The 26,569-nt window shown below is 48.7% G+C and overlaps 1 non-coding gene and 1 pseudogene across 1 annotated transcript; one reads left to right on the plus strand and one right to left on the minus strand.

The window, feature by feature from the left end:
* The window catches only part of LOC101317292 (large ribosomal subunit protein eL32-like), a 114,837-nt pseudogene that overhangs the window by 287 nt on the left and 87,981 nt on the right, over window positions 1-26,569 (plus strand).
* Window positions 8,034-8,138, minus strand: LOC117312522 (U6 spliceosomal RNA). Its single transcript, XR_004526846.1, has one exon. It is a non-coding gene; the product is annotated as a U6 spliceosomal RNA (small nuclear RNA).

Genomic DNA, 26,569 nt, shown 5'->3' on the forward strand with positions numbered 1-26,569 from the left:
GTTAACTTGCCTCTAGCTTCTGACGTCTGCTCAAAGCGGCCACGCCGCCTGCTTTCTCTGCCTGTGTCAGATCTCTCCCTGCCTATCTCTTATGAGGATACCGTGATGGCATTGAGGGCCTACTGAGATAACCCGGGATAATCTCCCACCTCCAGACCCTTAACTTAATCACATCTGCAACGTTTTTGCCCAGTAAGGTGACATTTACAAGTTCTAGGAATGAGGTCCTGACATCTTTGGGGCCATTCTTCAGCTTACTACACCACCTCTCAAGTTTTCAGGAATTCTCTTCTTCAATGTTAGCAGAGCACTGATCATCTGTAATTATTGAGTGGCACTGGAAAGCTCTTCCTGCCCACTAAGGACTCCCTGGCCTTGTAGCACACAGGCACGTGCGTGTGTGTGCGTGCACGTGTGTGTGATTGTGTGATAAAATGCCCTGGCAAGGAGGGGCATTTTACCACAGACGTTGCTTCCAATTGCCTTTGTGTGATGCTAATAATAAAACTGGGTCAGTTTTATTTTGGGCAGACCCCTCCCCCCCCCACCACTGCCACCTTGGTACATCCCTGCTCTGGCAGCTTCTCAGTAAAGGAACCAGCTCCTACTTTATGGATCACGCTAGGCTCAGAGGGGTGAGAAGATCTGCCCACAGAGCTGAGACCGGCACTCATGGCTCCTCGCTCACAGCTCAGGGCCAAGTCCTTGCCCCTTATGTCCCTCCTCGAGCCCCATGACTGGCTTCACTTACTGAGCTCTGAAGGCTGCAGAGGTCCAGCTTGACCCTCATGCTCCTCTTCTGAGCTGTCATCTCCTGCTCTTTCTTGGGGGCTTTTCTCCTTCCCAATCTAAGTCTGGTTGCAGAGTGGGAGGTTCTTTCTCTACTTTCCTGTTTCCTGGGGCAGGTGGAACATCTGGTCCAAGGGCCTCCAGGCTGCTCACCAGGGGCAAAGAAAGCCACAGAGATGGAGCAAAGATTCCAGGCATCTTATACCATTCTTACGGCCGTGAGTCACGCTCCGTAGTTCCGTGTTCCTTCTCTTAAATCGTGTGGGAAGTCCCCCGGGATGTTCTGGGATGTCCTTCTCACTGTACCTGGCCGGTTTTAGCTACCCAGGTCTGATTAGGCTGGAGGCTGCCTAAACCGCCCAGACAGATGGGGCTGGCAGATCCTTCGAGCCTTCCTTCCTCATCTTTCTGGATGTGAGACTCTTGGGCTGGCCCTCGGCTTCCTGGGATGGCTCTGGGGGACTTCTGTGCACAGTTGCTTTGCACAGGCTGTGTGTTCCTCTCGCCAGCCCCCGAAATCATATGCACAGAGGCACGTAGAGGCCACTCCCCCTTGCCCTTTGGATTACACCCCAAGCCCCAAAGAAGTCGCTGAGAAGCTGGGGTAAACTACTGACTCGCTTTTCCTAGGCCAGAGAAGGCCCCTGTGGCCTTTGACACCGAAGGAGGCCAGGTGGCCATCATGACCCATTTGCCCTTCTGTGTGCTCCCCTACCGCTCTCCTGGGCCGTTCCTAGGGTGGGGACAGATCTCAGCAGGGAACACCCCCAGGCTGTCTTCACTCTAAGACGTGCGCACATCCAAAAAGAAACTGCCCATATTTACTGCCCCTGACCCCGATGAAAGCTCCAAGCCGTAGCCCCTGAGGCCCCATGAATACTTTAAACTTTGCTTCATCCATCTGGACACTCCTCTTTGGAGAGCACAGGGCGGAGCACGTGCTACCTTGCAGCCCATCTTTCTGTACAGATTTCCAGGTACCTCTCCCCCTCCCTCCCTCCCTCCAGTGGTGACCTTGCGGGCTCTAGTCTAGATAACTCTCGCTTTCCTTTCTCCTCCGGAGAAGTGGGACATGTCCTAAATTGGCTCTTAAAACTCCTTTAAGATTTTATGTGGAGTCTAGAAACATGGTGGTAGAGATGAACTTATCAGCAAAGCAGAAATGGAGACACAGACATAGAGAATAATCTTATGGTTACCAAGGGGGAAGGGGGGGTGGGAGGAACTGGGAGATGGAGGTTGACATAGACACGCTACTATGTATAAAAGAGCTAACTAATGAGAACCTACTGTTTAGCGCAGGGAACCCAACTCAGTGCTCTGTGTTGACCTAAACGGGAAGGAAATCCGAAGAAGAGTGGAGATATGTATACATATGGCCGATTCACTTTACTGTACAGCAGAAACTAACACAACATTGTAAAGCAATTATACTCCAATAAAAAGTTAAAAAAGAAAAAAAAAAAAAGATTTTCTCGTTTAGCCTTCCAGGAAGACCCTGGCCCCTGGAAGGCCTCTCTCTCCGGCTTTCTCCGCTCTCTTGTGTGTGCCAGCTGTTCCTCACGGGCCAGTCCTTAAGGCTGATTTGACGTTGGTTGAATGCCAGCATCTCTTTCCGCTACTTTAAGCCCACGGTCCACCCTCTGACACAGCCCGGCCCCCCTGGGAGAACCCGTCTTGCTTGACGGGAGCCTGCATCCTTTAGGTCTTCTCCCTCCTTCCAGCTCCTGGGACTTTTCTCTTCACACCAAGCTCCCGGGCTCCCCAGACGGGCCTCTGGTTCACGGCTCTGCATGGAGCTCAGTGGAAGCATCCAGATGGCCCCAGCTCAGGTTACTGTGGGTCGGGGCCCCCTCTGGTGTTACTTGCCCCTCCATTTTCTTCTCTCTCTGCTCCCCCACCCCTTCCCCCTGCCCTCAACGGAGCAGTCTTTTCCAATCGCATCTTTAAAAAAGAAAACACTTCAAAATACGGAGACAATAAAAGACATAAAACCTGCCGAGGGACGAGGAGGTTATTTCCACACATGCGTTTTCTGACAATTTTGGCAAAGCTGCTTCCCAAACATCTGCACTAAATATTCCCCAACACAGGTGTGTGTTTAATGAAGTCTTGGAGTAAATAACACAGAATTGCAATCACCAGGCAGCTTGGGACTAGACAGGCCCTCTACCTGGGTTTACTTCTTGGGACTCCAGGGTGAAGGAGGCCCTGGGACCTGGGCTCCGGGGCTGCACGGGGATAGATTTGCTTTTGCTCAGAAGCGCTGGGGAGGCAGCCCGGCCTCAGCCCTTCGAAAGAGACAATACTAGCTTTTTCATAGCAGCACAGCCCTGTATATCAACGTGCTCTTAATTTAGCCACTGTGCTATCATTCTTCCGCTCCACAGATGAGAAAAACGAGGCAGGGAATAGTCAAAGTTTATCTCCTAAGTACCTCTGTCCCCTCGTCTTCAAGTTGAAGAGGATGGACTAAAGTTTCTCCTTATTCTCAAATGGTCTGATTCTGTGAAATCACTCCTTCCAAATTTATACACTCTTGCTGAGGAGTGCGGCTGCCTCTCTAATTTCCGAGGGATGTGAAGGGTTTTCTAGCAATCTGCGGGCTGAACTGAATGCGTCTTTGTGCTTTCCATCACGGTCTAAAAGAAAATCTTTGGAATTGTAGCAGAAAAAAAAAAAACAAAAAACCATCTGAAAATGTCTCAGAAAAAGAAAAGTACCTTCACGGTAGCCTCTGTAGCACAAAAGGCAAAAGAGCTTGACATTTTCCCAGGAGTGAATGAGTAGGTGCGGCAATTGTAAGGGTTCATGGCAAGGGCTCCCAAGAGCTCTGGGATAAGGATGGGATCGTTACTGAACTTCTCAATGAGCTTTTTAAGGGATGACGCACTGGCTGGAACCTAGGATGCCATTATATTTCTCGGGTGACGAAAAAGAAAGGCTGTTTTAATGCATCTCCTGTCCTACTCCCCTCTTCAGTAGCCTGTGGGCCTACGTATGTACGTATGTACGTATCTCTCTCTGTCAAATCCATATATGTACGTATATATCCATCCATCCATCGGTCTGTCCATCTATCCATCCATCTGCCTTTCTTTCCCTTGATCTCACCTGCCTGCTCTGACTCTGCCTCTTCTCATTTTTGTCTCGTCAGGCTGAAATTACCTGCCTTCCCAGTAAGGATGAATAATGAAGCAGTGTTTTCCCACCCGCAGTATGTCAATCTTTCTCCTGAGTGGACTGTTCAGATAGGTTTCATTGAATTAAAATTCCAAGTCTGCCCTGAAAGTTGAAGCATACATCTTTAATGCTTCCTAAGGGTTTTCAGAAATTCCGCTACAGCTGATCATAGCTGCTGATGGTGGGGCGCCTCTACTCTGAATGGTCCCCCAGGCCTCTTAGTATGATCATCAAGGAGGTGTCCCCAGATGCCTGTTGGCAGTAAGGGTCGACATCTTCCCATTCAAATTCTCTTTGTCTCCCGAGGTGTGGATGGAATTTGGAGGCTGCGGAATCCCATGGAGGATGTGTTAATGCCGTCTCTTCCTTAAGGAGCTTGAGGTCTTGGAAAGAAGACACGCATTTCCTGAGAACAAACAGAGTCATGAAGTCTACAAATAGAATTTTGAACGAGCAGATCATCTCTTCCAGGTCCCCGGCCCTGCTGATTTGAGTTGCTGGAATGTAGCGACCATAACTGGCATCGATTGAGAGCGTAGACATTGTTACAAGTGTTGTACACGCATGAACACACTTAATTCCCACAATAACCCAATGGGGCAGATACTATTAATAGCCTTATTTTACAGGAAGGGGGTTAATGAGGTAACTGATATCTTTTGGATGGTGAGACGCACATTCTGTTCGGGGATTAAAGAGACAAGGGAATCCAAAAAGTGAATTTCTGTCCTACCCATATTTAAAATTCCCTACTGGCAGGCAAAAATAATTTTAAAATAATTTAAAAAATAGGGCAATAAGGATAAATAGGGCAGGGAAAAAATAGAGCAACTGCGGCTAGATTCCTGATCTGCTGGGGTGGACGTGAGTAGGGATACAGGACATCATCTCGAGATCATCCTCGGCCCTTGGCCGGCTGCTGAGAACATCTGTAAGACAGGTGGGTCGCTTCAGCTCTGTGTCTCGGCCATTCTGAGCCCCACGGGGCTGATGATGCCTTTTCTCCATCTCTAGTCACGCTCTTCCCGCTGCGGGGCGCAGACTCACCGGATGCAGTAGGATCTGGGTTTCCACCTATGCCTGATTTGTGCTGCCCTTTACTCCGCAAGTTTCTTGGCTCCTGAGGGGTGGAGAGGGCAGAAGGAAAAGGGAGCTCTAAGGACCAGCTGCCCATGCCTCTGATGTTTACCTCTGCGTCTGTTGGCAGGTGCAGGGTTGAGGAGGGTGAGGGGACCGAACCCAAGTCGCTCCTTCCGCAAGGCGGGTGGGATCTCCGTCACATTCCATCAACACTGTAGGCGGCTAGTTGCCATCCTTCTGGACAGGACCATGACTGCCTATGTTTTCCAAAAGGCTAAACTTGGCTTCTGTTTTTAAGCCTTTAAACCAGCGCGTGGAGAAAGCAGGTCCCTCCAGTGCAGGATGTTGACAGCTTATCTAAGCTTAGAGGCCATGAAGGGTGTGATTTTGCATATGTCCCTTCCTGATGCCAGTTGGCACCGCAGAACTCAGCACAAGCCCTGAGCGTTTTCGTGCTGCTCCCTCTCTGTGCGTGCGCGCGTGCGCGCACACACACACACACACACACGCACACTCACACCCTGTGCGTTCCAGACAGGCTGCTTCAAGCAGGTGACTAAGAAGAGACAACAAAAGCATTGTACCAGTTGCTTTGAAAATGGCTCCTTTCAAAATGCCCTTGAGATCTGGGTGCAACGCTCTGTCTGGAATCTATGGGGAAATGCCGTGTACCCAGCACAGCGTTCTGAGGCACAACAGTTCCTGTGTCGGCCGACTGTGCCCTCTGCCAAGCCTGTTTACAGTAAGAACTTTCACTGCCAGAGCCGCTCACGCGTCTCAAATTCAGGACATAGCCACTAGATGGCGCTAAAGGTCTGTGAAACTTGTTTCTGGTCGGCCCTTAAATCTGTAATTCCGCCCTTAGCTGAAGAATCCTTGCAGAAGAGAGAGACCTTGATCATAAAACCCACACGCAATAACAGGTTCATCATGCATCCTAGTGACTACACGTTGTATTTCTTTTTCTCCCTGAGAAATAAAATTTCTCTTTCAATGGAGAAGGATGTTCCTTACCATCTAACATGTGCTAATGTTAAATCTCTTTCCTAGGAAGCCTGCAGACTAAGCCTTTAATGTGCACTGACCAAGACATCTGGGCAATGTCTGCGGCGGGATATGCCGATTGATAGCGTGAGGGACTGAGAACACATAAGACACAGTCTTGGCAGCCTGGATAGAGAGGGTTATTTTTCCCCTAAAAAATGCACCTTTGACTTGTCAAAAACGTTTTCTCATTGATCCACGGAGACAGAATCTGCAGGTTAGAGAGGCAAGTTTACGGAAAATCTCCTTCATCTTTGGAAGGGAAGTTAAGGGCAAAGAAGAGACTAATTTCTTCCGTTTAAAAAGTATTTACGTATTTGAGAGTGAGTTTAAGAATATAATAGTGGTGGGACAGAATTACATTTCGTTTTTTCCCTGACTCTTCCATCCCATGGCCTTCCACATTACCTGGGTAAGAGGAATGACAGAACATTAAAAAAATGCCAAATGAGAGAATCAACAGCAGAATCTATATGAAAACAGAGCGCAATACATTCACCAACATCTCAATTTATTCTTCTTTTTGTTTGTTTTGCGGTACACAGGCCTCTCACTGTTGTGGCCTCTCCCGTTGCGGAGCACAGGCTCCGGATGCGCAGGCTCAGTGGCCATGGCTCACGGGCCCAGCCGCTCCGCGGCATGTGGGATCTTCCCGGACTGGGGCACGAACCCGTGTCCCCTGCATCGGCAGGCGGACTCTCAACCACTGCACCACCAGAGAAGCCCTTCAATTTATTCTTAATATCGGTCCTTTTGTTAGCAGTGCCATGCAGCGAAAAGGGCTGGAATTCCCTGATTATGATGCACCTTTTGGTAGCTTATTGGTGAAGACTACGTGTTGATTGTTTGTCATGTGCACAGTGTGAGACTAGGTAAAAACCAAAACCAAAACCAAAACTGAAAAACCCACACACTTAAAACCAAATTGCATTGCAATTCCTTTGAAATCTCTACCTGTCATAGAGTCCCAGTTAAGTCTCCAAATTGCTTTCTGGGATCTGCGCTAGAAGGGCAGGCGCTTTGCGTCTCTCTTTCCTTCTTGCGTGCTCAGCACCTGGCCTCACGTCTGGCACATGTGTGGGGTCTCAATCTACTTGCTCCGGGAAAGAAGGGCAAGAAGGACTGGCTGTGGGCCCAGCACGGAGAGAACATGTTAATTTCTATATTTTGTATGTGTCCGATTCTGAAATCTGCCTATTTCAGACTGACCCCTCCAGAGGCAGAGACTTACCTAGAGACCTTGCAAGCTTATGGTTGGAAAACGTAGGATCAAAACCACCGCACTGGGACTTCCCTGGTGGCGCAGTGGTTAAGAATCTGCCTGCCAATGCAGGGGACACGGGTTTGAGCCCTGGTCCCGGAAGATCCCACATGCTGCAGAGCGACTAAGCCCGTGCGCCACAACTACTGAGCCTGCACTCTAGAGCCCACGAGCCACAACTACTGAGCCCACGAGCCACAACTACTGAGCCCACAAGCCACAAGTACTGAAGCCCGCGCGCCTTGAGCCCGTGCTCTGCAACAAGAGAAGCCACCGCAATGAGAAGTCCGTGCACTGCAATAAAGAGTAGCCCCTGTTTACTGCAACTGGAGAAAGCCCACGTGCAGCAACGAAGACCCAATGCAGCCAAAAATAAATAAATGGATAAATTATTAAAAAAATAAAACCCACCGCACCTCCATGACAAAAATGGGGACAATCTGCTCCTTTCAGAGAAATCAAACCAAGATCTCACAGTTGAATGTGGCGCAGTTGTTATTATTATTTTTATTGAAGTATAGTTGATTTACAATGTTGTGTTAGTTTCAGGTGTACATCAAAGTGATTCAGTTATATATACATATATATATATTCTTTTTCATATTCTTTTCCATTGTGGTTTATTATAGGATATTGAGTACAGTTCCCTGTGCTATACAATAGGACCTTGCTCTTTAAAACTATGGAACGCTCCACGAATTTGCATGTCATCCTTGTGCAGGGACCATGCGAATCTCGTCTGTATCGTTCCAGTTTTAGTATACGTGCTGCTGGAGTGCACACTGGCACAATTATTTGTAACAGGTTTGTTTGTTTTTATTACCATGTATCATAAATAAGAGGCGTTTACTCTGTCAGTGTTTTTCTTCTCCAGAGTTGGATGATGTCTTCCTGGCTTCCACAGTGCTAGACAGCCATCTCACACTTAGTGCCGGCCTGTGCGGCCATTCGCAAAAGGGACGTCCACGGACAGCGAGGCACATGTTCATTTAGACCCTGAGAGAGACAAAACAGGAGCTCTTAATGAGGTGAGAGAAGCGTTTCTTCTCCCGTTGACATGCTATTTTTGTCAAACTTCATTTTCAGAAATAGAACAATATAGGAAGCAGATGCATGTGTTCTAGGTTTGGAGTTCCTCTTCGTTACTTCAGAAGACTTCTCCCCTCCCTCCCCTCCCCTCCTTTCCCTCCCCTCCCTCCCCTCCCCTCCTTTCGCTCCCCTCCCCTCCCCCCTCCCCTCCCTCCCCTCCCCTCCCTCCCCTCCCCTCCTTTCCCTCCCCTCCCCTCCCTCCGTCCCCTCCCTCCCTCCCCTCCTTTCCCTCCCCTCCCCTCCCTCCCCTCCCCTCCTTTCCCTCCCCTCCCCTCCCTCCCTCCCCTCCCCTCCCTTCCCTCCCCTCCCTCCCCTCCCCTCCTTTCCCTCCCTCCCCTCCCTCCATCCCCTCCCTCCCTCCCCTACTTTCCCTCCCCTCCTTTCCCTCCCCTCCCCTCCCTCCCCTCCCCTCCTTTCCCTCCCCTCCCTCCCCTCCCCTCCTTTCCCTCCCCTCCCCTCCCTCCCTCCCCTCCCCTCCCTTCCCTCCCCTCCCTCCCCTCCCCTCCTTTCCCTCCCCTCCCCTCCCTCCCCTCCCCTCCTTTCCCTCCCCTCCCTCCCCTCCCCTCCTTTCCCTCCCCTCCCCTCCGTCCCTCCCCTCCCTCCCCTTCCCTCCCCTCCCTCCCCTCCCTCCCCTTCCCTCCCCTCCCTCCCCTCCCTCCCCTTCCCTCCCCTCCCTCCCCTCCCCTCCCCTCCCTCCCCTCCCTCCCCTCCCCTCCCCTCCCTCCCCTCCTTTCCCTCCCCTCCCCTCCCTCCCCTCCGCTTCCTTCCCTCCCCTCCCTCCCCTCCCCTCCCCTCCCTCCCCTCCCCTCCTTTCCCTCCCCTCCCCTCCCTCCGTCCCCTCCCTCCCTCCCCTCCTTTCCCTCCCCTCCCCTCCCTCCCCTCCCCTCCTTTCCTCCCCTCCCCTCCCTCCCTCCCCTCCCCTCCCTTCCCTCCCCTCCCTCCCCTCCCCTCCTTTCCCTCCCCTCCCCTCCCTCCATCCCCTCCCTCCCTCCCCTACTTTCCCTCCCCTCCTTTCCCTCCCCTCCCCTCCCTCCCCTCCCCTCCTTTCCCTCCCCTCCCTCCCCTCCCCTCCTTTCCCTCCCCTCCCCTCCCTCCCTCCCCTCCCCTCCCTTCCCTCCCCTCCCTCCCCTCCCCTCCTTTCCCTCCCCTCCCCTCCCTCCCCTCCCCTCCTTTCCCTCCCCTCCCTCCCCTCCCCTCCTTTCCCTCCCCTCCCCTCCCGTCCCTCCCCTCCCTCCCCTTCCCTCCCCTCCCTCCCCTCCCTCCCCTTCCCTCCCCTCCCTCCCCTCCCTCCCCTTCCCTCCCCTCCCCTCCCCTCCCCTCCCCTCCCTCCCCTCCCTCCCCTCCCCTCCCCTCCCTCCCCTCCTTTCCCTCCCCTCCCCTCCCTCCCCTCCGCTTCCTTCCCTCCCCTCCCTCCCCTCCCCTCCCCTCCCTCCCCTCCCCTTCCTTCCCTCCCCTCCCCTTCCTTCCCTCCCCTCCCCTTCCTTCCCTCCCCTCCCTCCCCTCCCCTCCCCTCCCTCCCCTCCCCTCCCTCCCCTCCCCTCCCGTCCCTCCCCTCCCTCCCCTCCCCTCCCTTCCCTCCCCTCCCTCCCCTCCCCTCCCATCCCCTCCTGCTCTCCCTTCTATGCTCTCCTCCTCCAGACAAAGAGATAGGTCTCCTTCTTTCCCTTCAAGATGAGATAAATCATGGTCTCTAATCTTCAAAGGAGGAAGAGTTGTGTCCTTGGGCTGCATCCCCATTCAGTGATGGAGAATCACAGGTCAAGGCTGGGGGACGTACCATCTACCTCCCAACAGCTGGGCCCCAGAAGCTGGGATGTGACCACAGCAGGACCAGAAACTGCTACCTCTTCCCAGCTGCTGAGGCCACAGACCCAGCAGTGAGGGAGCAGAAGTGGCCTCCAGGTTTCCCCTTAGACAGCCTGTTGGCTGTCACACCCAGGAAGCAAACTGAATGCAGCGCAGATCACATTCCAGCTGCTCTTTCTTCTGGGATTTCCTTATTCTGCTTCAGGGAACGCTTTTCTTTGTGGTCCCCTTCTGCTCTGGGGCAGCACCTCACCTGTCCCACAAGGGGTTTTGCTGGAGACCCAGCAGCATAGCTCTCTCCAAAGATACGGCTTCATTGATATCATCATCCAAACCCCTCACACAATTCTTGCTCCTTTGCCCTCTTTTCACATCCTTCTCAGGATCCAGGGGCCAGGAGTTCTGGGATCATCTCCGTGAATTCTGCTGAGACAGGTCTGTCCCGATCATCTTGATACCAGACACCAGTTTTTTTTGTTTTTTTTTTTGCCACCTCAGTTGAAACCGAGGCAGAGAGTCTCTTTCTAATATCTCATTCCTTCAGGACTGAATGAGATCCTGTTGGTGAAAACCAAATGTGAAGAGGTCTCTGTCAACTATAACGTTCTGTGCAAACGTCACTTAGGAGCATCTAATCTCTGCTAATCTGCTAATGCAGTCTTCTTACAACCACTACCAGGAAATAGGAAAAAACCCTTTCCAGCGAGACAGTGTACATTCTGGAAACAATGTTTAGGTTCCAGGGTAATTAGTGAGAATCTTTGGTAGGGAAGCAGTGAATTTCCAATCCTGTATCCGAGGCAGTGGGCAGTGGCCATGTGCTGAGACTGTGCGGTGAATACTGACCGTCCTCAAAAATCCTGCCCGATTCAAGTGGGCTGAGGCAAACAGCGGCACATCAAGGGACTGTAAAACAAGGCCGTTGTTTTCAAGAGGCAAAGAGAAATTCAGTCAGCATGTAATAGCTAAGGGAATGAAAGTGGGGGAGGATGAGTATTCCAGGGATGGGCGTGCAAACGGAAAGGAGAGGGACTCCACGAGGCGTGTGTGTGTGTGTTGTGTGTGTGATTTGTGTGTGTGTGTAGCGTGTGTGTTGTGTGTGTGTGTGATTTGTGTGTATGTGGTGTGTGTTGTGTATGTGGTGTGTGTGTGTCATGTGGGGTATGTGTGTATATGTGTATGAGTGTGTGCTGTGTGGTGTGTGTAAGTGCACACATGCTTGTGTACCTGTAGCTGGGGAAAGGTGCCTTCAGAGCATTAATTAGACACCTAATTGCCCTGTTAGAAAGTTGACGGAAGGAAGGTCTTGAGAGCTGATTCTGAGTTCAGGTTTGATAGATAGTGAATGTTGAGTCATGTTGAGTTCGGCCGTAATATGATGCCAGGGGTTTTCCCCGGAAGGCGGGCGTGGGGCCATGCTTGGTAGACTTGGGGGGCACGTCACCTCAAGGTGGACGCCACTGAGTGACAAACCCCCCTTGGCCATGAGTAGACCTTACAGTGGGGCGAGGAGAAGAGAACTCAGCTATTGTCAGCCTCCTGAACTCCTGAACTTGCCAGACCTCCTCCCAGGGGCTACAGCTTCTCCTTGTCACTGTCTGCGTCCCTGGTCGTGTCTCTGCGTCTTCCCCCTGGCCCCTGGAGCTTTTCCTCCCCGTCTCGCTCAGCCTTAAACCTTTGCTCTGTTAGCCTGTGCCAGAGCTTCCTGCCCTACATCGATTACTTGCGACGTTCTTCTTGTTCCGTTGTGTGCGACTCACGCCAGGGTACCAGTAAAGCGTTTTGGTCAGTCTAGTTAGAGGGAGAAACACACTGATTAATATCTTGAAATACCCTCACGTGGATCATTTAAGAGTGAAAGCCTTCATGATACCATGCCTTAGAGAAAACCCCTGTTTCCACCTGCCATGCATTCTCCCAGGCACCTAATGACGTGGGCAGAGAAGACATGCAATCATGTCTGTGTTATTTACAAAAACGGGATCTTACGACATGGACTCTTCTGCATCGTATTTTTTTCACTTAACACATCTTGGACGTCTTTCCAAATTGTGAGCCGTAGATCAACCTCATCACCTCTAGGAGGCGCACGAGGACGTTATTTTGGGAAAACTGCTCAGGCAATCCAGGAGCTAATCCTTCCCACCCCAGGCTGCTGCCCTGCGACCCCTCTGTGATGAACACCCTCACTCCTTTGCTTGGTGCCCACAGAGGCTGTGCTTGACGCCTCATCCGCACACTTATTGTCCCTTTATTAATGTGGAAAAGAACCACAGAAGGGCTGTTCTCTAGTTTTCCTTTCCTGTAGCTGGAACCCTAATGAGCTTTGATCACCTTGAGGGAGGAGGACACATATTAAAAATGCCCAGCGTCTCTGAAGGCTGCGGTGCTGCCAGGCTGGGGGAGAAGCCTGGGAGGAGGGGCCCCTGCAGGGACGCTGGGGACAGAGCCGAGGCTCCTCTGATTCCTTGGAAAAATAACATTTCTCTTCTGTCACTGCCATTAGGTTGCTCACAAGATGCATCTGCGCTTTTGTCTAAAAGCATAGAAGGAGAGCAGGCGCATAGAACCAGAGCAGCTCTGCAGCTGCCTTCCCTGTCCTCTGCTAAGACCTGTTGCCTGATGGTTGGTATTTTTGCCTTTAATCACCGGCCTTAGAGTTCGAGGCTGGGGGTGGTGCCTCTACCTCTGCAACCTTCATCCTCACGTGGCATCTGTTACAGACCTCACGGGCAGGGGCACCCTTAGAATTTCAGCTTTTCCCTGAAACGAGGGACCTAGTTCAGCAAATGACTCTCTAACTTCAATAGCCTGTCTGTCTGATCAATAAGGAAACATTTTTGACGAGTTTGATGTTCAGTTTTGCGGAGGAAAATGACCTCCTTGAGCTGGGAGAGGAAGGATTTGTGTGCCAGGGCAGGAAGACCTTGGCTCTCACCCTGAGCTTGTGGAAGGAGATGTTAGGGTAATGCACACTTGGCTTCTTTTGCCTCTGTGACAACTTCTATCAGGACCTTTTATTTTCCTTCTTAAGCTCAAATATCAAAGCTGGTAGCAAACATTACAAACCATGACACCAGCAATCACAAAGAAGAAAAAACAAGCTTCTTGGAAGGGTAAACGACATCCTTTGATTTTTCTTAGGGACGCGGTTAGATTGTGAGGTTTCAGAAGGAGTTATTCTGACCCTTGAATGGGATTTCCATTTGGGAGAAGGTTAATTCCCTGTCTTACTTCCCTCTGTCTAGTGTGTTACTTTGTGACACTTTTCATCTTACCCATGAGGAATTTGGGGTACCGTTAGGCTTGGTAAGTCTCCAGGAGCAAGTGGCATTTGAAACCTTTGTCCAACTGCATATTAAGATAGAGTCTCTGTTAATCTCAATTTTCCTATTCCTACTGGGTTTGAGATCAGAAGATAGTGTAGATGCCCAAGAGAATTCCAGCACAGAGGCAGGAAACCCACCGAGGTTTGGGAGTGCTACCTCGCAGGGACAGTGGGGCCTGACCCTACCTTCACCTGGTAGTTCCTGCTACAGAGAACTCAGGTTTGATGCCCTGGATGGGCTGTCCTACTTTTTGCTCTTTTTTTTTTTTTCTTTTGGCCACGCTGCACGGCACGTGGGATCTTAGTTCCGCGACCAGGGATCGAACCCGGCCCCCTGCATTGGAAGGCGGAGTCTTAACCACTGGACCACAGGAGAAGTCCTCCTACTTCCTGCTCTCTAGATGCTTGGGATGCAGGACAGCAAACCATGGTCAGATAGAATCGTAATTGTGGGCTTCCGATCAAATGGGATGTGCCCAAGGCGTTTTCTTCACTCCCAGAAGACATAGAAGGGAGTTTGGGAGGAATCCTTATGCTACTCAGAATTCTACACTTCCGAGAGGTTTGGAGGAAGCGCCTTCTATCTTGGGGGCAGACCGATTCCAACTCTGAGGCAGATATATTGAAATGATGGACCGGGAGTGTGGATACCCATTCAGGGTCTGAAAAAGAAAGACAGGGCTTAACAACCAAGACACTAATTGAACCTTGTTAGAAATCAATGCATTAAATGGAATTGAACTGGTGGATGAAGCCCCAGCCAATCCGGGCCTGGGGTTTGGGCACCTTCGTTTATCAGCTCTGAGTTTAGCTTTGTTCAACGATAATCTGATAGCAGCTCTGCATGCTGATTGGCTGGGGGCGGTTCTCTTCTACAATGAGAAACGAATCAATCATGTTACAGGCTTTTTGTCTTGGCCAAGGTATTTAGATTTCAGCCAGCTGGTTAGCTGCCTCAAGGCCACCTGCTTGACTGAAAAATAAAGCATCAGTCTCTTTCCCCTTGCAAGGAGAGGGGAGGAAGTATTGACTTGTGATAATTTTAGGTGGATGATTAAATTTGGCCTCTTAGGCTCCAGCTGAAAATTCAATTCAGATGACTGGTTTTTCTTTGCGTATACCGTTGAGCAATCCTGTGTACTGCCATGGCTAATGTTCCTGTCTATTGTCCTACAGAACCCCCAGCCACTGTCTATTTCGTGTGGCTGCCGGCTTCCAGAACAGGACGAGGAAATGCACTCCTACCACGTTAAGTTAAGAATAACTCTTATGCAGGCGGGCGCAGAGAGGCTCTCCAAGTAACAAAATTGCTCTGTTGGAGAAAATAGGAACAGTGATGATTGCTCTGATGATAGTTTATAAAATATACCAGTTTCCTCTGGTGCATTTCAAATGTACAGGGCAATTGGTCACGCGTCTGGCGTCATTTGGCCGAAACGTCGCAATCTCAGATGCCAAAGAAGCGAACGAGTTCCATGTGTAAGAGCTGGCCCCAAGTCAGAGGGACATTCTTGACTCTCTCATTCCCCACATCAAATCCATCAGCAAATCCTGCCATTCTATCTCCATAACATTTCTCCGAACTTGCTTCTCTGCATCTTCACAAAGTACCACCCAGTAAACACCTCCATCATCTCTCCCCTGGACGACTGCCATCACCTCCTAAGTGGTCCCCCTCCTTCCATTCTTGCCTTCCAAAATCCATTCCCCTCGCAACAGCTAGGGTACTCTTTTTAAAAAAAAAACAATTAGGTCACGAATCCCCCTTGATTAAAAACTTCTAATAGCTGCCCATCATACTTAGGTCAAAATGAAGCTCTCCGGTAGAGTCCTGAGGACCTTAGGAGATCTGGCCTCTGCCCACCTGTCTGACCTCATCTCACACCTCTCTCTTCTCCCTCGCCCTGCTCTTGCTGTGTCTTAAAAACGTCAAGTTCTCTTCCGTCTTAGGGCCTTTGCACTAGGTGTTTCCTGTGCCTGGAACGTTCTTCCCCTAGCCAAGATCTTCACGGAATGTCATCATATTCATTCTGGCTTCAGCGACTAATGCAAACTCAAGTAGTCTAGTCCTTTTGTATTACATTTTCCTGCTTTACCTTTGAAATAGCACTAACCACTACCATACATGTTTTCCCTTGTGTATTCGTTTATTGCCTGTCTCCTTTACTAGAATGTAAGATCTGTTACAATACTGACTTTGTTGTATCCAGTTTTGTAAACAGCAGGTACCCAGTAAATGGTTAGCTTGTAAAGGAATGAGCAAAGCCTGGCAAAGAGGAGATTTTCCTAAGTGATACAGGAACAGGATGCTTTAGGTGGAGTCCTGTCAAGAGTTAGGAGATGAGGCTGACTGGCTTCTTGCAGGTTTATTTTTGATCCAAATTCTGAGCATCTAAGTTATCAGATATTCTCCGAGACCCAATGTCTGTGATGATGTTAAATGTACTCAAACAATGACAACCTCTTATCTTGAGGAGGTAAGAGATTGACCTCATTCTCAGCTGATCTGATCAACTGAAAACCAAATGTGCCATTAATTTTAGGATCCATTATACGTGACATTTCTGTCTTGCTAAAGGTTAGGGGCCACTAGGAGAATTGGAGAAGCTTGCTAACCAATCTATCTTTATGCACATTTGGAATTAATCAGCCCTGGGGACAGTTTCGTACTCACCCTGAGTTGAGGTCTAGGTCTTAGTTTTCCAGGAAGGGCTGGTGTCTATGCTGTGTCCTCAAGTGTCTAACATATCTTATTCATGCATGAACAAAGGGCAGGCGTGATTCAGACAGGATGAATCCCCGAACCTCACAGACAGGAGAAAGATGTGGAGTCGTGATACTTGAAACATTTCTCAGCCTCTCTTGCCAGTGCTGGTACTGATGTTCTGAAGAACATTTCTGAAATGAACTCTGCTAAGGCTAGGTCAGTGACACCACAAAAAAGAATTTTGCAATTAAAAAGGCTTAGAGGGTTCACTGGCAAGATGGCCTTTTCTTTTCTTTTTTAAAAAACAAGTCACTTAAAGAAGTAAACTCAATAGAAGTCTTTCCTTACATCAGTTTTGCCATCAGTCAAAATGAAGGCATCCAGGCTGAGAAAAGCCACCATTTGAGAAACTCTAAAGGGCAGTGTTTTAGAACTCAGACTTTGCTTGGGAAGCCATTTTTAATGTAATGAAGGCATCTGTATGGTGACTTCAGTGGTCCTTAAAGTTTGACAATCTATGGAGAAAGATAATAGGATTAGGAAATAAGATATAGATAAAACAGCTCATTGGAAAAGTCCTACCTTTTATGAACATCTATAAGCTTTACTATTTTAATGTACCAGATGGATGGAAGTAATTTCACATATTACAATGAAGGAAAACCATCACTTCCACCAAATCACATAATATTCAATGTACATTTACTACTTTTGACACATCTGGGTCTCAGGATTTAGATCTTACTAGCTGTTTTTTTTTTTAAGATTTGTTTATTTATTTGGCTGCACTGGGTCTTAGTTGCGGCACGTGGGATCTTTAGTTGTGGCACGTGGGATCTTTAGTTGCAGCACGTGGGATCTTTAGTTGTGGCATGCGAACTCTTAGTTGTGGCTTGTGGGATCTAGTTCCCCAACCAGGGATCAAACCCGGGCCCCCTGCATTGGGAGTGTGGAGTCTTAGCCACTGGACCACCAGGGAAGTCCCACCAGCTGTTTAATAAATTAGCCAAAATACCCCAAATCAGCGACAATGAAATGAATGAAAAAGGAGCAGGAGGGTCATTCGTGTCTGGGGTCCCCTTGGTGCTCTAAGGGGAAGCAGCTATTTTCCTGAGCTACCCTGTGATGATAAATGACCATAGGAGTTGACGTCAGTTCAGCCTCTCTCTTGAATGGAAAGCAATTAAGATCCATAATGAGAGATTATCCCAAGGGAGGAGTTTTAAATCAGACAGTTGACGGGTTCTTTCCGACAATTTGCCATTACCAGGACCACACACACACACACAGAGCAAAAATGACCACAGAACTCTGTAAGGGGACAGAACGGGAAGTTTAGAGAGTATTTGAGCTGGAAGATCTCAGAGAGCGTCCAGCCTGAACTCCCTATTATGCCAACAAGGGAACAGAGACCTGAAAGGGTTAAACGATGTGCTAAGTGCCACACAGATAATGACGAAGTGAGGGCTGGTACCTGAGTGTGGTGAACCATAGTCTTTCTAGACAGAACGGAAAATTAGAAAAAAGCCCCATTATTTCTAATGCTGATTATACTATGTCTTCAATGTCCTTCTGCTACACGGTGGCATATGTTTGAAGGAACTATGACGTCTGCGTTTGAACACAGGATCTCTTACTCTTAGCTGTCTGATCTCAGGTAAATTATTTAACCACTCTGGGTTCCTGTTCCCTGATCTTTGGAAAGTACAAACATAGGCAGTGGTGAACTTTAAAAGCAGTATGTGCGAAAGCTAGTGTAGAGTAAGAAAGGTGGCTGTTCTTATTGCATTAGAGGAAACGTTGTTTGCTAGTTGAGAGAGTGGGCACTGGAGTCAGGCTGACAGGCTTCGATTCTCCCTCCACTTCCTAGTTCTGGGACCTCCTTAGTTCTTTAAGCTTTGAGTCCTTTCACTTTTTTATTTTTATTTGGTTGCTCTGGGTCTTGGTTTCGGCAGGTGGGTCTTAGTTGCGATAGGCGGGCTCCTTAGTTGCGGCACGTGGGATCTAGTTCCCTGACCAGGGATTGCACCCGGGCCCCCTGCGTTGGGAGCACGGAGACTTAACCCCTGCACCATCAGGGAGGTCCCAAGTCCTTCACTTTTAAAATGGAGAAAACAAAATACTTACTTGATAGAACTGTTGTGGAGAATTAATAATATACTTCATGGAATGTGTGTAACTGCATTGCACGTTGTAAAGTTTGATAAACAGTGGCCATTATGATAATTATCTTAAATTTTGCCACAAAGGATGTAGGGCCAGAGTCAGTAGACTTTATAAAGGATCAAATAATTAATATCTTGGGCTTTGCATGCCATTTAAGGGCTCTGTTGCAAATACTCAACTCTGCCCTTTGTAGCAAGAAAGGAGCCACAGACAACATGGAAATGAATATGCACGGCTGTGTTCCGATAAAACTTTATTTACAAAAACAGGCAGTGGGCTGGACTTGGCTTGTGGGCCATACTTTGCTAACTCCTGATAAAGGGCAATTAAGAACTCCTGCTCTATGGCTTCCGGAGGAAGGCATCTGTTGATACAGGTAAAGGAGCAGATATAGTTTTTCATGGAACGAAGAACTAGATAAGTCCCCTTTAGACACGCTTCCTATCTTCAGACCCTGTTCATGGCAGAATTTACACATAGTAGGGCAAGAGTCTCTTTTTTGCCCTCTGCCCGAAGCTTGCTTTCTCCCAGCAGACACGGCCAGTCAGGCTCATAAAGAGACAAAGAACCTAAGAATCACCTCACAGTCAGATCCACAATCCACCCAGTTTCTATGCGGTCCTTAGATTTCATGTCATGATGTCAGCATACGAGATGATGGATATTACTTCCAAATGCTGTGTGGTTCTGATACTGGGATGATTTGCACAGTTCACTAGGGGTTTTCAATTTTTCTTCCCCTGCTATTTGTGGAAGAGCAGGTGGTTTCTGCTTTGCTTTGAGTCCTAGGACCCTTCATGAGAAGGTCTTCAGAGACAAGGTATTTTTGGCTTTGACGCCACGCTGTGATCTTTCTCCGGTTGTTCCTGAACCCAGCAAGCAGAAGGTCAGTGGCTCCCTTTCTGGAGATGATTAAAGGTGGCACTTTGCTCCAGAGTGGAGGTGTAATCTTATTAATCTGGTACCAGAGTACATCTTTCAGGCAGCAAAAAGAGAAATTTAATCTTGGCTACTTTCACATGCTGTATCAAGACAATTTATTTCCTATCCACTGATCTAGGTTCTGGGACTGTAGGAAAGAAGCATCTTGGGCAGCTGCAAAAATTAGGGAATGAACTCTGCTACATAAACATTCAGTGGCTTTATATAACACAAAGCACGGTGATTGCCAACAGCAGTCTAAATAGTAGTGAGCTAATCGTTAGGGTGTGGCTCCCAGACTTTCTCAATGATCCAGGGTTAAGTGTTCCCCACAGAGCATGTGTGCAAAGGAAGCTATTTATGGGAAAAAAGATCAGGTCCTTGTGGTCTCAGCAGAAACCTGTGACCAATATTTCCTGGTTAGTGTTGGGGGAAGGCAGTTAAAAAAATACCACGACGTTTAGGAGAAAAGGAAAGTTCTCTCATATTTCTTTTCTTTCTTTTCCATTATGGTTTATTACAGGATATTGAATGTAGTTCCCTGTGTTCTCTCTCTTTTTTTTTTTTTTTTTGCGGTACACAGGCCTCTCACTGTTGTGGCCTCTCCCATTGCGGAGCACAGGCTCCGGACGCGCAGGCTCAGAGGCCATGGCTCATGGGCGCAGCTGCTCTGCGGCATGTGGGATCTACCCGGACCGGGGCACGAACCCGTGTCCCCTGCATCGGCAGGCGGACTCTCAACCACTGCACCACCAGGGAAGCCCTCTCATATTTCTTAAAAAAAATTTTTTTAAATAAATTTATTTATTTTTGGCTGCATTGGGTCTTCGTGGCTGTGCACAGGCTTTCTCTAGTTGTGGTGAACGGGGGCTACTCTTCGTTGCGGTGCACGGGCTTCTCATTGTGGTGGCTTCTCTTGTTGCAGAGCATGGGCTCTAGGTGTGTGGGCTTCAGTAGTTGTGGCACACGGGCTTAGTTGCTCCGCGGCATGTGGGATCTTCCCGGACCAGGGCTCGAACCTGTGTCCCCTGCAGTGGCAGGAGGATTCTTAACCACTGTTAAGGGAAGCCCACCAGGGAAGCCCTCTCTCATAGTTCTGACATTAAAACATATTATTTCAGGACGTTCATAGACAGATATTGATAATTAGTTTTCCCAGAATCCTCCTTACTGTAGACCTTTGACTCTCTTGGGGACGGGGCATCAAATTTGTCATCTGTAATCAGAGTTCTGGGGAGTTAGTAGGATATTACCTTGCCAGTTCTCAATTACGGAAATTTTTATATTGTTTTCATTATGTGACCAGTGTTTCTATAGGTATTTTTTAAATTTTTAAATTTTTTATTTATTTGATTGTGCCAGGTCTTAGTTGTAGCAGGCAGGCTCCTTAGTTGCGGCTCACTGGTTCCTTAGTAGCGGCACACAGGCTCCTCCGTTGTGGCATGCGAACTCAGTTGCGGCATGCACATGGGATCTAGTTCCCTGACGAGGGATTGAACCTGGGCCACCTGCATTGGGAGCGCGGAGTCTTAACCACTGCACCACCAGGGAAAGTCCCTCTACAGGCGTTAAAATATATTTATTTTCTTGGGCATGATTTTATTTTTGTCTGTCCAGACAACAGAGTTGTCATGCCTTCAAAATGGACTCATTTTATATTCTTCAATGTGCTTTCTGAGGTAACGTCTAATTATCTATTCAATTAATTTCATATTAATGGTGATGAATTAAAGTGCAATCTTTTCAAAAGACATTTACTTTTCAAACAGAGGATTCTGTGAGATATAGGACTTTAACCCAGAGAGCTGACTCTTCAATCACATATTTGGTGTGGAGGAGCTCTCTGTGTAGGGAGGTGGTGAGGACAGAGAGGCTGGAGAGCTCTACCTCATCCTCTCTGAAGCCCTCAGACACATTGCTGCAGCTCAGCTCTGAATAAAGCCAAGTGCTGCAATGCAGACAGGGTGGCGGCAGAGGGGAACAGACCATGTTGGAGAGCTCAGAGAAAGGGCTTCCTCCATCACGTCAGACATGTCCAAAAAGTCCAAAGGATTAGGAGGCCTTATAGACTATTAGACTTGGCAGAAAGGTTGGATTTGATGATCCTGAAGAGTCCTTTCAGTGGTGTGCTGGGTGGGAAAGCTGTCTTTTAGATGTTTGAAGAGACAACGTAGGAAGGTAAGGAGATTTGGCAGTTAAAGACTGGATGAAACTAAGGCAGTATTTACAGGCAGTAGCAAGGCCAAGTCATGGAAACAGCATGAGGAGAAATGATGCTCCTGGCAGCCTTGCTGGTCGCACCACAGGTTCATGGAACAGCAGGTGCTGGAACCCGCAGCACCTGATACCCAGCCTTGGGACGACTTTCCACACGACAGGAACACGAGCATGTTTGATGACAGAAGGAAAGGACTGGTGGAGGCTTGTTGAGGGAGCTGGAGGGGCAGTGGTTTGTTTTTTTCCTTTTAAATAAATTTATTTATTTATTTAGGGCTGCGTTGGGTCTTCGTTGCTGCGCACGAGCATTCTTTAGCTGCGGCGAGCGGGGGCTACTCTTCGTTGCGGTGCGCGGGCTTCTCATTGTCGTGGCTTCTCTTGTTGCGGAGCACGGGCTCTAGGCGCACGGGCTTCAGTAGTTGTGGCACGTGGGCTCAGTAGTTGTGGCACGTGGGTTCAGTAGTTGTGGCTCACGGGCTCTAGAGCTCAGGCTCAGTAGTTGTGGCGCACGGGCTTAGTCGCTCCGCGGCATGTGGGATCTTCCGGGACCAGGGCTCGAACCCGTGTCCCCTGCATTGGCAGGTGGATTCTTAACCACTGCGCCACCAGAGAAGCCCTGGGGCAGTGGTTTTTGAGCAAAAGACACCTCTTCTCTCTGAAGGCTGAGAGGGAAGCCCAAAAGGTGGATAAAGAAACAAGGGAGGTGGATGGACGACCAGCGCCAGGCTGTCATGCTCCTCGGGAGAATCCACATTAATGGTAAATGAAACCTCTCTCTTCACACACACACGCACACACGCACACGCACACGCACACACACACACACGCACGCACACGCACACACGCACACGCACACACACACACACGCACACACACACGCTAACAAATAGTGAACAATGGAAATTCAATGATTCTTACTTGGACTGATTCTTCCCCTTTTCAAGGAGTAAATCTTCAAATGATTGCTGTGACTCACCATCGTGGATTTAGGTAGGGAGAGAAAATTGTTCCCATTTTCCTGTTTAAGTCTCTTTTAAATTAGGACTATTTTGATGCAATTCTTTGCCTCTAGAATGTAGATTATGGTGGAGCTGGCTATGGTTCATGGATAGGTGAGATCACCCTCCTCCTTCCCTTCCTTTCTTTCTCTTACAAACTGATTTCTAAGTGTTGGCCACATCCCAGGACTAGGATCTATAAAATAGCCTTAACGATTTTACCAGACTAGTAACCATGACAAGATACCTCTTGAAGGTAGGATAATACAAATAATAGAAAATCTACCAGCTCTATGCTAGAATCAAGCTTGGGGGCCCAGTGCACAGCAGGTACACTTTGTAAATTTTCTTCCAATGCTCTTTGGGTTGAGCTTGTTAGGAAATGCTAGGGGAAAAATAATGGGTGCTTTCCAATCACCATAAAAAGACCCAGATTCCTTTAATTGCACATTTCTTGTGATGACAAGCCTTCATTCCTGCTCTACCTGCTGATTCCCACCTGCAGTTCAGGACTGAGAGCTAAGAGCTAAGACGATCCTCCTCCTGTATTTATAATCTCAGGATAAACCATAGACGCTAGAAATGAATGTGTAAGTTCACGTTTATCCAAAATTCAAACCTCCAGAGAGCTCATATTAGCAACGTGTATTTCTAAAAGTGCTGGGCAGTGATGAACAATTTTCATAATTGTCACCCAAGGCTTAGAATAATCCTGAGAGGCCGTCTGGATTGTCAAAGAGAGGTGCCTTTTTGTTCAGTCTCAGTATTCGATTTCTTTCATTTGATTTTCTAATTTGCTGAAAACAGAGGATGGTTTATGAGACCTCAGCCGGAATATTTGATCAGCAGGGGCCACTGAACGTCTAGCCATCTTTTCTGAATGGGAACAAAGGGAAAGCGAATCCTGCTTTATTCTCTTCCCCGAAGAGGCCACAGGGATGGTGAGAAAGTCCCTTCTTTAAAGTAAAGCTGCTTGTCAAAAGAGAAAGGACTTGTCTCGCCTACCTTGCTAGCCACCTGCGTTCAATCACAAAAGGAGACATCGCCACACAAGGGTTAATTCCTAACACCTGACTCCTCCGCGAGACACTGCCAGCGAGTCTAGCCGGCGAGTCTAGCCGCTTCCCTGGTCTAATTACCCACTGAACGCTGGGGTGGGAGCCCGCTCGGCAGGAGGCCCTGCCCTACCTGCTTGAGCGCTTAGGTTGGAGCACGCCTGGTTTTTAATCCTATACACGGCCCAGCCTTCTGCTAGTTGTTATTTTCCTTCCTCACCTCTGGACACTTCGGCGCATTCACTGGCAATACCATCATAGGAGAGCTCGGCTTTGACGGAAACCTCTTTGAAACGATTTTTTTTTTTTCCCCGTTCTGGCTTGCACTTGAATAATTCTCCAACAACAGCACGTCTGACTGAGTTGGCATCACAAACCCTTTTGTATGCTATTTTTTTTTTCTTCGAGAACTATTAAAGCCTGAATAAAATTGGAATGGCTGCCTGGTAATGATCTCATTATATATAAATTACAAAAGTGCTCGCGGCGGGGGTACATAAGGACTCCCAGGCTCAGGTATGCGGCGAATACCTATTACCTTGCAGGTGTCCGCCCACGGGCAGCCCTCCTCCACGCCGCCGCCACCACGCATCCCTTTCAGCCTCAGGTTCAAGTTGCAGAGAACGAATGGCTGATGGAAGGTGGGAATAGGGTTTTTTTCTTTTCGCCTTCGTGACATATGTTAGGAGACGAAAGGAACCGGGCCGTGTGTTTACTTCTCATTTGGGAGCTTCACATGTTCTGATTGGTCGGGAAGCCAAGAAAGGGCAGAAGGAGAGACATTTGGTGATGGTTGCAAACCACATCCGTTCTCAATGTGAAGCTGCCTCGTTTGGTGAGGATAATTGTTTTGAGGTAGGGACGGACGCTACTCAGAGATGGTTACAAATCCCAAGCCCGCCCCTCAGTTTGAGTTCTTAGGTAGCAAAGCACACACACAGATGGCGGCAGTCGGAGTGGGGCGGGGGGTGGGAGAGACACTCTTACTGTGGGAGTTTATTAGTGCTTAGCCCCAGTCATGTTTTCTGGCTGCCAAGGCGTAAGCGCATGAGTTTAGTGCATCACAGAGGGCCACGTGTAGGGTTCCGTTCCCGATATGGGCTAAGCAACCCTGGACAATTTTTACCCGCTGTGATTAGCATTGAGAAAAGCCATTGGATAGGGGAGATGGTAGACCCCATTGCTCTCAACGTCCGTCTTAGGTTCTAAAGGGGCATTCGTCTGAAGGAGGATTGCCATCTGCCATCTTAGACCAGAAAGAGAGTGGTGGTGGTGGAGGAGTACCAGGCTGTTTCCTCCGGCATGAGGTTATAAAGCGGATTTTTTCTTTCTGACAGCCATATTGGGAACTATCGAAAATACAGAATAATACTATGAACATAAGTCTTTGGCAAAAGGATGGCATGAATGGCAAAGATATTTTGCCCATAGTTAAAAGTCTTTCATGCAATGTACATGGTACGTTGTAGAGCAGTGACAACAAATTCCTGTTGACTGAGGGTGATGGCCATAACACCTAAAGAAGGGAGTGTTAGGCGGATTACACAGGGGCCTGTGTGGCCGGAGGGGAGCCCCTGGCATCGGGTGGGACCATTCTCACTGTGCAGAGGTTCAGGAAAGACGTTCTCAGCCACGATGGGATCCATACTGTACACATGCTGTTTGATACACTTCCAAGTTTTTCCTTAGTCCATTATGTGTTGACATTTGTAATGTCTTAGCCTCAGGGAAAGAATCTTCCTTCTCTCCTTCCAGTGCCACAGCTACTGTTGGGATCTGAGAGAACGTTCCCCCACTTGTGCTCTGATCTCCTTGGGTGATGGCAATGGAGGGTGAATTCAATTGTTTGCAGAAATTGAGTATTGGGACCCCAACTTCTCGTAGTTTTCCTGTTCCTTGTGGAAGGATCTAAGAGAAATAAATCCCCATTTCAGTAATTACATATCCCCTCCAGTACCCAGGCGTATCTCGGGATGCCTCCATTTTGATGATGATGATGATAAAGAAATGACCGTTCTTTGAGAGTTTAACACACGCCAAGCACAGGGCTGCCTGCTTTACACACTTTGTCTCATTACTGGGAGGTGGATACTATTATGTCATTTGCAAGATGATCTTACAGATAATAGTTTGATGTCTAACTGAAGAAGGACTGGTTTGTGGTGACACATACTTGGAGGCTGTGGACGCCTCCTGTGGAAGCAGGGGGCGAGATGGGTCACACAGAAGAGAAATCTCTGAAGGAATCCCTTGTTTTCTCAATCCCTTTGCGCTTAGTTGACCAGTTTTCATGATGACTTCAGCATTCAGCCTCCGTCGTTTGCGATACCACAGAAATACGAGGCACAATCCCTGCCTCCAGGGCACCTATAATCTAGCAGGTGGATCAGAGGAGATTGTGAAGACACCACCATGTGGAATGGATTTGGGTTTGGCCTCTCATCTCCTATGAGCCTTTGTGGGCCTAAGCTGCTACCGCTTCTTCCTTTTTTTTTGGTCAATGCCATGTGGCTTGTGGTATTTTAGTTCCCTGGCCAAGGATGGAACCCAGGCCCTGGCAAGTGGAAGAGCCAATTCCTAACCTGACCTACGCTTCCTTCTAAAAACTAAATGATTGGACTAGATAAGAAGTTTGCAAACTTTTTTTCTATAAAAGGCCAGATATAACTATTTTAGTCTCTTGGGGCCCTACAGTCTCTGACTACTCAACGCTGCCGTCATAGCATGCAAGTGGCTGACGACAGTATGTCACAGGTAGGCATGGCTGTATTCAAACAACTTTGGTTACAAGAACACCCATGAATAAAAATCAGGTGTGCTGGATTTAGCCCCTGGCCGACCCCTGGACCAGTTGATGGCTATCAGCCCTTTCTGGCTAGAAAATGCAATCGTTTCTTCACCTTCCACATTGATTTCAGCCTTGGA

This window comes from Tursiops truncatus, chromosome 5 (assembly GCF_011762595.2).
Source record: "Tursiops truncatus isolate mTurTru1 chromosome 5, mTurTru1.mat.Y, whole genome shotgun sequence".
In the NCBI taxonomy this organism is placed as follows: Eukaryota; Metazoa; Chordata; class Mammalia; order Artiodactyla; family Delphinidae; genus Tursiops; species Tursiops truncatus.